Source organism: Triticum dicoccoides, chromosome 1B (assembly GCF_002162155.2).
Source record: "Triticum dicoccoides isolate Atlit2015 ecotype Zavitan chromosome 1B, WEW_v2.0, whole genome shotgun sequence".
Classification (NCBI taxonomy): Eukaryota; Viridiplantae; Streptophyta; class Magnoliopsida; order Poales; family Poaceae; genus Triticum; species Triticum dicoccoides.
The window spans coordinates 71,167,024-71,182,289 of record NC_041381.1 but is presented as its reverse complement, the minus strand read 5'-3'; positions in this window follow the sequence as shown (position 1 = coordinate 71,182,289).

The window sequence follows — 15,266 nt, the reverse complement described above, 5'->3', positions numbered from 1 at the left end:
TGGCCCGGCCCTGCCGCCCCGCGCCCCTCGCCGGCTTCCTCCTCGCCGGAGATGCCTCGTCGTCGCCGGAGTTGGATCGGGACGAGATCCATCCATCCCCGAACCAAACGCGCCCCGCAGTCCCGCTCCGCTCCGTCCAGGGTCCTCCCCGTCCAACTTCTCCCCGAGGTTATATTTTGACTGTCCCGAAATATTTCAGCATTTTCATACCCTGTTCATTGCATCATAACTTGCTGCGTACTGCTCCATTTCGTGCGTGTAATATGTCAAATTGTTCGCCTCAACGAGTACTTCATTTCATTCCATTGCATCATGTTCTTTTGAGTTCATCTTGATGCCCGAATCATCATTGCAAGAGTGCATGTTGCTGTTAATATGCTGAAACTGTTATAACATGCTCATTTGTCATTTTTGCCATGTTTGATGTGTGCATCCTATGAGGTTGATGTCTACATGTGTTTTGATCTATGCCATGCCATCTTTGCAGAGGTGCTTACCATGTATTTTTGTGATCAATGTGGTGACTAGCGCAAGCATGTAAACTAGGCTTCGTGATGTTGCTGATTTTAGTCCCCGTTCTGCTGTTATTTTTATGCCATATAAACATGATGCTACAGAGAGATAGAAGCATATTTTGAGATACTTCAATAAGGATGTTTTTAACATATGGTTATGCTCTATCCATCCATTCACTTGCTTGTAATTATGGAGTAGTCTAGCATGTCATTTTCGTGCTCTACTTTTGCTACAAAATGTTTCCTGGCAGATTGTTTACATGTTATTCAATTTTGCCAAGGTTGTTGTAGTTGATCCTTGTATGCTATGAACTTGTTCTTGCCTTTGTTTGTTTCATAAACATGTCTTCTTGCTGATTCTATGCTTATCTTGTCATGCAATGACTTGTGGTGAGTGAATCAAGCTTGTTTAGTAGGGTACTTACTGTTGCTGTTTTGCTAGGCTGAATCTGTTATTTCGTGATGCTATGTAAACCTGCTGCTACAAGTCATTCTATGCATAATCTGGAAATGTTCACTAAGGGTGTTTTGTTCTACATGTTATGCTCTATCCATCCATGCCCCTGGTTGCATTTATAGCTGTTGTAGCTTGTTGTAAACTTGCTCCAAAGTTGCTACATAATGTTGCTGTCAGCCTGTTAACATTAAGTTCAGTTGTTGCCATGATTGTTGCTAGTGTTCCATGCACCCTATGGACTTTCTCTTGCCATGCTTAGCTTCTTAAACATGCCTTCTTACTGTTGGTTGCCTTGCCATGCCATGTATTGCTCTGTGGTGAGTGCTACAAGCTCATCTGTATACCTACTTATCATTGTTCCTACCATGTATGAATATGTATTATTACTTGCTATGTTTACATGGGTGCCATCATATCTTCTGATCCTTTTTGGCTCATGGTCAGTAAAGGACTTTTGTTCTATGCATTTAGTAGTATCACGCAATGCCTTTGTTTGCCATGATAAGTTCCTGTAACATGTTGTTTGATAGCTCTAAACAATGCAACCTGATGTTATTTTCTGCAAAGTCTGAACTGTTATTATTTGCAATCTTGTCATGTGTGTTTGAGCATGTTCTAGTGATTTCTGGAGATAGCTCAGTGTTCATGTTTTGTTATGCTTTACCTGTACATCATGCCCATGCCTTTTGTTTTCTTGTTGAGGTCCTGTAGCATATTGTTTTGATGCTTGCAATATGCCTAGTTGCTGTTTTGGACAGATTGTTATTATAACTTGTATAGAGTGTATGTGTTGAACCGTTGCTCCGTTTTGAGTGTGCTCTATATGAAACTTGCTTAGATTTGCATGTAGCTTCATATTATCATGTTGCATCCTTGTTTTGAGGTGTTTGCTTGATGTTTGTATGCATTTCGCATCAATGCCATGTTTAACTTGTTTTGCTCATATCTTCTAGGCCGTAGCTCCGAACTAAATGAACTTCATATGTAACTTGACTAGAATCTCGTGTAGATCATCTTGGTGCATCTTAACTTGCTGTTTAACAACTTGAACATAATGTTTATTCAGATCTGGACCAATTTCGAAATTTGCAAATGAGGACTTACCGGAATTGTTATATGTTGTTCCCGGCCTCATTTAAACTTGCCTTGATGTGTTGTTCTTGTTTGCATCATCTCTTGCCATGAGTAGCTTCATGTAGCTTTGTCATGCATCATGTTTGTTTGTGCATCATGTCTTGTTCATGTGTGGTGTGTTTACTATGTTATGTGCTTCTTTTCGATAGTTCCTGTTTCCGTTGCAATCGTGAGGATTCGTTCATCTATGCTTGGTTCGTCTTCGTGGCTTCATCTTCTTCATGGACTCGTTCTTCTTCCTAGCGGGATTTCAGGCAAGATGACCACTACCCTAGATCTCACTACTATCATTGCTATGCTAGTTGCTTCGTTCTATCGCTATGCTGCGTTACCTATCTTTTGCTCATCAAGCCTCCCAAATTGCCATGAACCTCTAACCTTTGACACCCTTTCTAGCAAACCATTGCTTGGCTATGTTACCGCTTTTGCTCAGCCCCTCTTATAGCGTTGCTAGTTGTAGGTGAAGTTGAAGATTGCTCCATGATGGACAGGATTATGTTGGGATATCACAATATCTCTTATATTATTATTAATGCATCTATATACTTGGTAAAGGGTGGAAGACTCGGCCTTATGCCTGGTGTTTTGTTCCACTCTTGCCGCCCTAGTTTCCGTCATACCGGTGTTATGTTCCCGAATTTTGCGTTCCTTATGCGGTTGGGTGATTTATGGGACCCCCTTGACAGTTCGCTTTGAATAAAACTCCTCCAGCAAGGCCCAACATTGGTTTTATCATTTGCCTCACCACCACCTACTTTTCCCTTGGGAGTCGCTCTCTCGAGGGTCATCTTTATTTTACTCCCCCCGGGCCAGTGCTCATCGTGAGTGTTGGTCCAACCTGTCAGCCGCCGGTGGCCACCAGGGGAAACTCTGCGCTGGCCTACCGGAAGTTTGGACAATCCGGTGTGCCCTGAGAACGAGATATGTGCAGCTCCTATCAGGATTCGTCGGCACATTCGGGCGGCTTTGCTGGTCTTGTTTTACCATTGTCGAAATGTCTTGTAAACCAGGATTCCGAGTCTGATCGGGTCTTCCTGGGAGAAGGTATATCCTTCGTTGATCGCGAGAGCTTATCATGGGCTAAGTTGGGACACCCCTGCAGGGTATAATCTTTCGAAAGCCGTGCCTGCGGTTATAGGCAGATGGGAATTTGTTAATGTCCGGTTGTAGATAACTTGACACCAGATCCGAATTAAAACGCATCAACCGCGTGTGTAGCCGTGATGGTCTCTTTTCGGCGGAGTAGAGGAAGTGAACACGGTTTTTGGGTTATGTTTGACGTAAGTAGGAGTTCAGGATCACCTCTTGATCATTGCTAGCTTCACGACCGTTCCTTTTGCTCTCTTCTCTCTCTTATTTGTGTATGTTAGCCACCATATATGCTTAGTCGCTGGTGAAACCTCACCACTTTACCCCTTCCTTTCCCATTAAGCTTTGCTAGTCTTGATACCCATGGTAATGGGATTGCTGAATCCTCGTGGCTCACATATTACTACAACAACAGTTGCAGGTACAGGTTTTGCGATGATCTTGACGCGAGAGCGATGTTTGCTTGTCTTGGAGTTCTTCTTCTGCTTCTTCTTCGATCAGGGGATAGGTTCCAGGTCGGCAGCCTGGGCTAGCAGGGTGGATGTCGTTTGAGTTTCTGTTTGTGTTTCATCCGTAGTCGGATGATGCTCCTATGTATTGTGATATTGTATTCGTGTGGCATTGTATGCCTTTTGTATGTATCCCTATTTATTATGTAATGTTGATGTAATGATATTCACCTTGCAAAAGCGTTTCAATATGCGGGTCTATCCTTGGTGGGACCTTCGAGTTCCTTTTGGATAGGGTCGCATATTGGGCGTGACATGTAAGCAGCTTCTCCAAGGTCCTTCATTGAAAAACACTTATTCAAGTAGGCCTTAATGCTGTCCAAAAGTTCTATATCATTTCCCATCAAAAGTATGTCATCTACATATAATATGAGAAATGCTACAGAGCTCCCACTCACTTTCTTGTAAATGCAGGCTTCTCCATAAGTCTGTATAAACCCAAACGCTTTGATCATCTCATCAAAGCGAATGTTCCAACTCCGAGATGCTTGCACCAACCCATAAATGCATCGCTGGAGCATGCATACCTTGTTAGCATTCTTAGGATCGACGAAACCTTCTGGCTACATCATATACAGTTCTTCCTTAAGATAGCCATTAAGGAATGCCGTTTTGACGTCCATCTGCCATATCTCATAATCATAGTATGCGGCAATTGCTAACATGATTCAGACGGACTTCAGCTTCGCTACGGGAGAGAAAGTCTCATCGTAGTCAACTCCTTGAACTTGCCGATAACCCTTAGCGACAAGTCAAGCTTTATAGATGGTAACATTACCATCCGCGTCCGTCTTCTTCTTGAAGATCCATTTGTTTTCTATCGCTCGCCGATCATCGGGCAAGTCTGTCAAAGTCCATACTTTGTTTTCATACATGGATTCTATCTCGGATTGCATGGCTTCAAGCCATTTGTTGGAATTTGGGCCCGCCATCGCTTCTTCATAGTTCGAAGGTTCACCGTTGTCTAACAACATGATTTCCAGGACAGGGTTGCCATACCACTCTGGTGTGGAACGTGTCCTTGTGGACCTACCAAGTTCAGTAGCAACTTGATCCGAAGTACCTTGATCATCATCATTAATTTCCTCTCCAGTCGGTGTAGGCACCACAGGAACATTTTCCTGAGCTGCACTACTTTCCGGTTCAAGAGGTAGTACTTCATCGAGTTCTACTTTCCTCCCACTTACTCCTTTCGAGAGAAACTCTTTTTCCAGAAAGGATCCGTTCTTGGCAAGAAAGATCTTGCCTTCGGATCTATGGTAGAAGGTATACCCAATGGTTTCCTTAGGGTATCCTATGAAGACGCATTTTTCCGACTTGGGTTCGAGCTTTTCAGGTTGAAGTTTCTTGACATAAGCATCGCATCCCCAAACTTTTAGACACGACAGCTTAGGTTTCTTCCCAAACCATAATTCATACGGTGTCGTCTCAACGGATTTAGACGGAGCCCTATTTAAAGTGAATGTAGCTATCTCTAGAGCGTATCCCCAAAATGATAGCGGTAAATCGGTAAGAGAAATCATAGATCGCACCATATCCAATAGAGTGCGATTACGACGTTCGGACACACCGTTACGGTGAGGTGTTCCAGGCGGCGTGAGTTGTGAAACGATTCCACATTTTCTTAAGTGCGTACCAAATTCGTGACTTAAATATTCTCCTCCATGATCTGATTGTAAGAATTTTATCTTTCGGTCACGTTGATTCTCTACTTCATTATGAAATTCCTTGAACTTTTCAAAGGTCTCAGACTTGTGTTTCATCAAGTAGACATACCCATATCTACTTAAGTCATCAGTGAGAGTGAGAACATAACGATATCCTCCGTGAGCCTCAATGCTCATTGGACCACATACATCAGTATGAATGATTTCCAATAAGTTGGTTGCTCGCTCCATTGTTCCGGAGAACGGAGTCTTGGTCATTTTGCCCATGAGGCATGGTTCGCATGTGTCAAATGATTCATAATCGAGAGACTCTAAAAGTCCATCAGCATGGAGCTTCTGCATGCGCTTGACACCAATGTGACCAAGGCAGCAGTGCCACAAGTATGTGGGACTATCATTATCAACTTTACATCTTTTGGTATTCACACTATGAATATGTGTAACATTACGTTCAAGATTCATTAAGAATAAACCATTGACCATCGGGGCATGACCATAAAACATATCTCTCATATAAGTAGAACAACCATTATTCTCGGATTTAAATGAGTAGCCATCTCTTATTAAACGAGATCCAGATACAATGTTCATGCTCAAACTTGGCACTAAATAACAATTATTGAGGTTTAAAACTAATCCCGTGGGTAAATGTAGAGGTAGCGTGCCGACGGCGATCACATCGACCTTGGAACCATCCCCGACGCGCATCGTCACCTCGTCCTTCGCCAGTCTCCGCTTATTCCGTAGCTCCTGCTGTGAGTTACAAATATGAGCAACGACACCGGTATCAAATACCCAGGAGTTACTACGAGTACTGGTAAGGTACACATCAATTACATGTATATCACATATACCTTTAGTGTTGCCAGCCTTCTTGTCCGCTAAGTATTTGGGGCAGTTCCGCTTCCAGTGACCCTTCCCTTTGCAATAAAAGCACTCAGTCTTAGGCTTGGGTCCATTCTTTGACTTCTTCCTTTACTGGGCGCGGCAACATCTTTGCCGTCCTTCTTGAAGTTCTTCTTACCCTTGCCCTTCTTGAACTTAGTGGTTTTATTGACCATCAACACTTGATGTTCCTTCTTGATTTCTACCTATGCTGACTTCAGCATTGAAAATACTTCAAGAATAGTTTTCACCATCCCCTGCATATTGTAGTTCATCACAAAGCTCTTGTAGCTCGGTGGGAGCGACTGAAGGATTCTGTCAATGACCGCCTCGTCCGGGAGGTTAATGTCCAGCTGGGACAGGCGGTTGTGCAACCCAGACATTTTGAGTATGTGCTCACTGACAGAACTATTTTACTCCATCTTACAACTATAGAACTTGTCGGAGACTTCATATCTCTCGACCCGGGCATGAGCTTGGAAAACCATTTTCAGCTCGTCGAACATCTCATATGCTCTGTGTTGCTCCAAACGCTTTTGGAGCCCCGGTTCTAAGCTGCAAAGCATGCCGCACTGAACGAGGGAGTAATCATCAACACATGACTGCCAAGCGTTCATAACGTCTTGGTTCTCTGGGATGGGTGCTTCACCTAGCGGTCCTTCTAGGACATATGCTTTCTTGGCAGCTATGAGGATGATCCTCAGGTTCCGGACCAAGTCCGTATAGTTGCTGCCATCATCTTTCAGCTTGGTTTTCTCTAGGAACGCGTTGAAGTTCATGTTGACATGAGCGTTGGCCATTTGATCTACAAGACTTTTTTGCAAAGATTTTAGACTAAGTTCATGATAATTAAGTTCATCTAATCAAATTATTTAATGAACTCCCACTCAGATTTGACATCCCTCTAGTCATCTAAGTGTTACATGATCCGAGTCGACTAGGCCGTGTCCGATCATCACGTGAGACGGACTAGTCATCATCTGTGAACATCTCCATGTTGATCGTATCTTCCATACGACTCATGTTCGACCTTTCGGTCTTTGTGTTCCGAGGCCATGTCTGTACATGCTAGGATCGTCAAGTTAACCTAAGTGTTTTGCATGTGTAAAACTGTCTTACACCCGTTGTATGTGAACGTAGGAATCTATGACACCCGATCATCACGTGGTGCTTCGAAACGACGAACTTTAGCAACGGCGCACAGTTAGGGGGAACACTTTCTTGAAATTATTATGAGGGATCATCTTATTTACTACTGTCATTCTAAGTAAACAAGATGCATAAACATAATAAACATCACATGCAATTAAATAGTAGTGACATGATATGGCCAATATCATATAGCTCCTTTGATCTCCATCTTCGGGGCTCCATGATCATCTTCGTCACCCACATGACACCATGATCTCCATCATCATGATCTCCATCATCGTATCTCCATGAAGTTGCTCGCCAACTATTACTTCTACTACTATGGCTAACGGTTTAGCAATAAAGTAAAGTAATTACATGGCGTTAAATCATTGACACGCATGTCATACAATAATTAAGACAACTCCTATGGCTCCTGCCGGTTGTCATACTCATTGACATGCAAGTCGTGATTCCTATTACAAGAACATGATCTCATACATCACAATATATCATTCATCATTCATCACAACTTTTGGCCATATCACATCACATAGCAATTGCTGCAAAAACAAGTTAGACATCCTCTAATTGTTGTTGCATCTTTTACATGGCCGCAATAGGATTCTAGCAAGAACGTTTTCTTACCTACGAATAATCACAACGTGATTTGTCAACTTCTATTTACCTTTCATAAGGACCCTTTTCATCGAATCCGCTCCAACTAAAGTGGGAGAGACAGACACCCGCTAGCCACCTTATGCAACTAGTGCATGTCAGTCGGTGGAACCTGTCTCACGTAAGCGTACGTGTAAGGTCGGCCCGGGCCGCTTCATCCCACAATACCACGGAAGCAAAATAAAACTAGTAGTGGCAAGAAAGTTGACAACATCTACGCCCACAACAGATTTGTGTTCTACTCGTGCAAAGAGAACTACGCATAGACCTAGCTCATGATGCCACTGTTGGGCAATGTTGCATAAAATAAATTTTTTCCTACGTTCACCAAGATCAATCTATGAGTTCATATAGTAACGAGAAAGAGGAGTGCATCTACATACCCTTGTAGATCGCGAGCGGAAGCGTTCAAGAGAACGGGGTTGAGGGAGTCGTACTCGTCGTGATCCAAATCATCGGAGATCCTAGCGCCGAACGGACGGCACCTCCGTGTTCAACACACGTACGGTCAGCGTGACGTCTCCTCCTTCTTGATCTAGCAAGGGAAAGGAGAGGTTGATGAAGATCCAGCAGCACGACGGCGTGGTGGTGGATGCAGCAGGGATCCGACAGGGCTTCGCCAAGCGTCTGCGGGAGGAAGAGGTGTAGCAAAGGGGGAAGGGAGGCGCCAGGTGTCAGGGTGCGGCTGCCCTCCCACCCCCCTCTTTATATAGGGACCCCAGGGGGGCGCCGGCCCTAGGAGATGGGATCTCCTAGGGGGGGGCGGCCAAGGGGGGAAACTTGCCCCCCAAGGCAAGTGGAGGCGCCCCCTCCCCTAGGGTTCCCAACCCTAGGCGCAGGGGGGGGGGGCGCACCAGCCCACCAGGGGCTGGTTCCCCTCCCACTTCAGCCCATGGGGACCTCCGGGATAGGTGGCCCCACCCGGTGGACCCCCGGGACCCTTCCAGTGGTCCCGGTACAATACCGGTGACCCACGAAACATTCCCGATGGCCGAAACTCGACTTCCCATATATAATTCTTTACCTCTGGACCATTCCGGAACTCCTCGTGACGTCCGGGATCTCATCCGGGACTCCAAACAACTTTCGGTTTGCTGCATACTCATATCTCTACAACCCTAGCGTCACCGAACCTTAAGTGTGTAGACCCTACGGGTTCGGGAGACACGTAGACATGACCGAGACGGCTCTCCGGTCAATAACCAACAGCGGGATCTAGATACCCATGTTGGCTCCCACATGCTCCTCAATGATCTCATCGGATGAACCACGATGTCGAGGATTCAAGCAACCCCGTATACAATTCCCTTTGTCAATCGGTATGTTACTTGCCCGAGATTCGATCGTCGGTATCCCAATACCTCATTCAATCTCTTTTTCCGGCAAGTCACTTTACTCGTACCGTAATGCATGATCCCGTGACCAGACACTTGGTAACTTTGAGCTCATTATGATGATGCATTACCGAGTGGGCCCAGTGATACCTTTCTGTCATATGGAGTGACAAATCCCAGTCTCGATCCGTGTCAACCCAACAGACACTTTCGGAGATACCCGTAGTATACCTTTATAGTCACCCAGTTATGTTGTGATGTTTGGTACACCCAAAGCACTCCTACGGTATCCGGGAGTTACACGATCTCATGGTCTAAGGAAAAGATACTTGACATTGGAAAAGCTCTAGCAAAACGAACTACACGATCTTGTGCTATGCTTAGGATTGGGTCTTGTCCATCACATCATTCTCCTAATGATGTGATCCTGTTATCAGTGACATCCAATGTCCATAGTTAGGAAACCATGACTATCTGTTGATCAACGAGCTAGTCAACTAGAGGCTCACTAGGGACATGTTGTGGTCTATGTATTCACACGTGTATTACGATTTCTAGATAATACAATTATAGCATGAATAAAAGACAATTATCATGAACAAGGAAATATAATAATAATCCTTTTATTATTGCCTCTAGGGTATATTTCCAACAACATAAGGCTTCAACTCAAATGGTGACATAGCAATATTCGCCAGAGTCCTCATGAAGAAATCATGGAAGTTGACAGGAACACCATGAATGATATTGAAAAGCATATTCTTCATGATGCCAACGACCTCTTCATCATTTGAGTCGTGGCCTTTGATAGGACTCATTGTCTTTGTCAGAATGCGATAGACAGTCCGAGGCACATACAGTAATTCCCTGATGAGGAATTTGGTTCAAGGGGCCTGCCCTGGCTTCAAAGGCTTCATCATTACTTGCATGTAGTGATTTGATAGCTCAGGTTCACTGTAGTCGCAACGAGCACTGTCAAGGGGAGGACTGAGTGGTAGGACACGAAGCAATTCAGTTGCTGGTGCGTTGTAGTGAGTATTTTCAGACATCCAGTCCAGCACCCATGAATTCACATCTTCAGAATTTCCTGTGATGCGCAACGTCGCATAGAATTGAAGAATGAGTTCTTCATTCCAATCACGGATGTCAGTGTAGAAATTCAGCAATCCAGCATCATGAAGAACACTGAGGACAGGCTCGAAGCATGGCAGAGTCTCCATGTCCACATGAGGAATATGTTCATGATCGAAGACTTTGTCTTTGTTGAACAGTACTGAGGAATAGAAATTGGCTTGACTAGCAGTCCAGAAATGCCTCTTCCTTATGCGAGCAGAGTCATAGGGGTTGTAGTCTGTGAAGAACACATGCTCGCTGAAGAAATCTTCAGCCTTGAACTTTTGCTTCTTTGAGAATGGATTCGTTGGCTTGGGCACTGGAGTGTCAGTGAGTTGCATCACAACCTTAGGAATCGCAATCTCAGGTTCTTCAGGCTGAGGAATTTCTGGTTCCTCTTCAGTAGCAGTCTGGGTGTTCAAAGGATCAGCGACAACAGTTTCTTAAGCACTAGCGGCTGAAATTTCTTCATGCACAAATGAGGTGGGATGAGTTTCTTCAGAGCTCATTTGAACGGTTGGTGCAGGGGACTGAGGTATTTGCTGTATTGGGGTGAAGAGTGGAGAATTGGGGAGCTGACTTTCCCAAAAGTCATCATTCATCACAGGCGTTGTGCAGCCAATGTCCACGTCTTCATCTTCAATTTCTTCAACGTCAGCCTCTTCAGCTGTGAACTGAGGCATTGGCGAGGAAGCAACATGCATTGAAGGGATCGTATCCACTTCAATTTCTTCATCAACCTGCTCTGACAAAGCAGCAGATTGAGGTTCTTCATCAGATCTGCTTGGGATCACATATTCTTCACCAAAAGGAACAAGGTCCTTTGATGGCATGGTGGAAATTGGAACAACATCATTTGGATTTTCAAGCGAGCTGGTCATAGGCTTCATCTTCTTTGGAGCTGAAGATTCTAAAGCACTTGATGCTTTCCTTTTCTTCACTGCAGCTTGCTCTGCAGCCTTGGTCTTCTTCACATCGAATGCACATGGAAGGATTGGAGTTGGTGTAGGCGCAGATGGAGCTGAGGAATTTGTTGGAATTTCTTCAGGCGCAACTGGTGCAGTTGCCCTGACTTCTTTAGTTTCTTCAGGCGCACCACTAGTGGAAGCCCTGGCAATTTCATCAACGGCTAGAATGGAGTCATCAGCCCTGGAACTAGCATTTTCATCAGCAGCCTGAAAGTCATTAGCGGTGCTGGCATGTTCTTCAATTGGCTGAGCAGAAGCTTCAGCTTGAGGAATTTCTTGTTGCGATGGGGCTGCAACAGTGATGAACTTCTCAGTCAGCTTAACAAACCTGACTTTGGCTCCTTGACAATCAGCATAGTAAGCATTGAAATCATCGCTGAGGGTTTTGATTTCAGACTGGATCTTGAGGAGTTCACCAGTTGTCATATTGACAACGTTTTTCTTCAGGAACTTCTCTTTCCTGAACTGAGCCTTCTTGATCTGCCTGGCCTTCTCAAATTTCCATTTCTCTTCAGTGATGAAATGGGTCAGCATGTGACTTTGACCAGCAGTCAAATTGAAATCAGGCATAGGAGTATTTGGATCCTTGTGCCAGAGATCAATGTAATCAAGGATCGCCCTTGGATCCAAAAGTAGTGGCACATTTGTGCCTTTGGCTCTAGCGGCCCTTTCTTGTCTGTCTCTGATGATTTCTGCAAGTTCATCATCATCAGCTTCATCGTCAGATGGCACTTGGAAGGCAACCTATTTCTTCTTCGGACTTGGCCGAGGACCTCGACTAGCCGTTGCCTTTGTCTTCAGCAGAGTGGGGCCTGATGAAGACTTTGGTGCAGCTGAGGAACTCGTTGAGGCACCAGAGGCAATAGAGATGCCTGTTGTCCTTTGGCACGTGGCCAGATGTATAGGTGTTGAGGACTTTGCCGGAGCAGCTGAGGACTTTGGGGGAGGAGCTGAGGATTTTGGAGAAGCAGGAGCAGCATGAGGAACTGGCCGTGAGGGCTTTGAAGATTCTGGCCATGTGGGCATTGCTGAGGAACTTGGCCGTGAGGGTATAGTTGGTGAAGCACTTGGCTTGTGAGCGGGCTTCTTTTCCATTGATTTTCTAGGCTTGACAGAGGCCTCAATGGCAGTAGCAGCAGTAGAGTCTTCATTGAATTTCCTCACTGCTTCTTTGGCTTGTCTCGCCAACTTGGCTTGGCGTTTGGCCCATTCTTCAGGAAAATCCTCACCACGCTTGATGCTGGTGGGGTCAGCTTCTTGGCCAGGTGCCAATGGAGCTCTTGGGCATGGAGGATTTAGTGCGAATTTCTTCATATACTTCGGAGTTACATATCTGTACTCCCTCGATTCTCTTGCCCATCTCCTTTCAATCCTTTGTATGCGCACCTTGTGCTGAGTTTTGTTTTCTTTTCCGAACTCGGCCTCATCAGGTGTGCAATAGTCAGCATAGATGTTCTCAGGGATCTCAAAAGCAGTCATGACCTCAGGCTTCTTTCCTCCTTTCTGCGGCTTCTTACCGTCTGCCATATTCTTCAGATGAGGAATTTGAACAATCGAATTCTTTGAAGAAGTATGCAACTTTTCTTCGAGGAATGCTGCAAATGAGTTAAGTTGATGAGAACCTAGTGATTCAGCAGCGGACATGAGTACCTATGAACAGAGTATAGTTGCGAGGAATTTGGAGAGGTCATATGCGTTCTCAGAAGGTTTTTCAAAAAGAACAAGTTTGAGGAATTTCACCAGATGAGCCTTGAAGAATTTCACTAAGCGTTCTTTGTCTTAGGTTCCAGAGTTGTATAGATCGAGGATCCACACAATTGAGGAATCTTGAAGAAAAATGATGCTTAGAAACGAATCAAGAACAGATGACTAGTGGGGTGTTTTGTGTGTGTGAGGATTTGAAGAATAAAACAACTTTGAAGATTTTGTAGAGAAAATTTGAATCAAAGAGGGCAGTAAAAGTAACTTTTAATTACCCTTGACGAAGAACACGACGAACTGTGAAGTAGAACAGTGAAGTTCATCGGTGTAGATCTTCCATGCCCTAACTCGGCGGAGGAAGACAGCTACGGCGGCGGCAGAGTGAAGATTTCCGCGGCCGGCACGAGTACGACGGCGACGAGGTCGAGGCAGTGAAGCTCTTCCTCACCGGCGACGATGGAGTAGCGGTGGCGCTAGGGTTTGAGAAACTCGAGCGAGAGAGAGAGCGGTCGAGCGGAGTAAAGGAAGTGAGGAAGGGGTGAAGGGGTATTTATAGTCGCAGTTAAAAACTGTTCGCTCGAAGATTTAGGACAAACGTGCCCTTGACCCTTCTCATCCGCATGACATGTGTCACCCAGGTACTGAAAAGTGGAGATTGTGTTAGATCGTGGGTGAATAGATAAGTCTATCATGGGATACGTGACGATTTGACCGGTAAAACCGAAAATTTGGATAAGATAAGTTTTAATTTCCATTTGCAAATTCTTCAGCTGACAAGGACACAGTGAAGATTTTGAACGAGTTTCAAATAGAACGCACATGAAGAATTTGTGAATAGACTGGGTTGAGTATAGCATAGAGGGGGAAGGGTCCGATCACATTCACTTAGTAGAAAATGCAACTTGAAGAAATAGCCATAAGTGAATGTTGTAGAGGACATAAACCCATATATATATATATATATATATATATATATATATATATATATATATATATAGCCAATGAAGAAAAACGACGGAAACAGTGAAGATTTTGCAAAGTTGAAGAATTTGAAAAAATGAGGAATTTCAAAACTGAGGAATTTAAAAAATGAAGATTTTCAACTTTGGTGGTGGCGTGACCCACCGTATAAGAATGATGATTTCAGACACCGTGTACAATTGTTGTAGGGTTCTGAGAATCAAATTCTTCATTAATTTCTTCACACTTAGAGTGTTATTCTTCATTGATTGAATAACAACGTTTCTTCATGTGTTGCACATCTAAGTCATCAATTTTGCATAAGTGTCAGGATGTGTGTCCTTTTCAAAGAACATTCGAAGATTCTAAGATATTTAGCTCACACCACAACTTGCTAAATCTCTTCTCATACAAGGGTTTGTGAAGATATCAGCCAGCTGTTCTTCAGTCTTCACGTGCTTAATGGAGATGTCGCCCTTCAACACATGATCACAAAAAAAATGATGACGAATCTGAATGTGCTTTGTCTTCGAGTGCTGAACTGGGTTGTGAGCAATCTTGATTGCACTCTCATTGTCACAGAGGAGAGGCACATTCTTCACATTGACGCCATAGTCCTTGAGGGTTTGCTTCATCCATAGCAGTTGAGTACAGCAAGAACCAGCAGCAATGTACTCAGCTCCCGCAGTAGACAGTGATACGCAGTTCTGTTTCTTCGAGGACCAATAGACCAAGGATCATTCGAGGAAATGACAAGTACCAGATGTTGACTTGCGGTCCACACGATCACCAGCATAGTCAGAGTCAGAATATCCAATGAGATCAAAAGTGGAGCCCTTGGGGTACCATAATCCTAGTGTTAGTGTGTGAGCTAGATATCGAAGAATATGCTTCACAGCCTTATGGTGTGATTCCTTCGGTGTAGCTTGAAATCGGCCACACATGCAAACACTAAGCATTATATCTGGCCTAGATGCACATAAGTACAATAAGGAACCAATCATGGAGCGGTATACCTTGTGATCGAAATCAATACCATTTTCATCAGTGCATAGATGGCCATTTGTGGGCATAGGAATTTTGACGCCTTTGAAATCTTGCATGCCGAATTTCCTCATAACATCC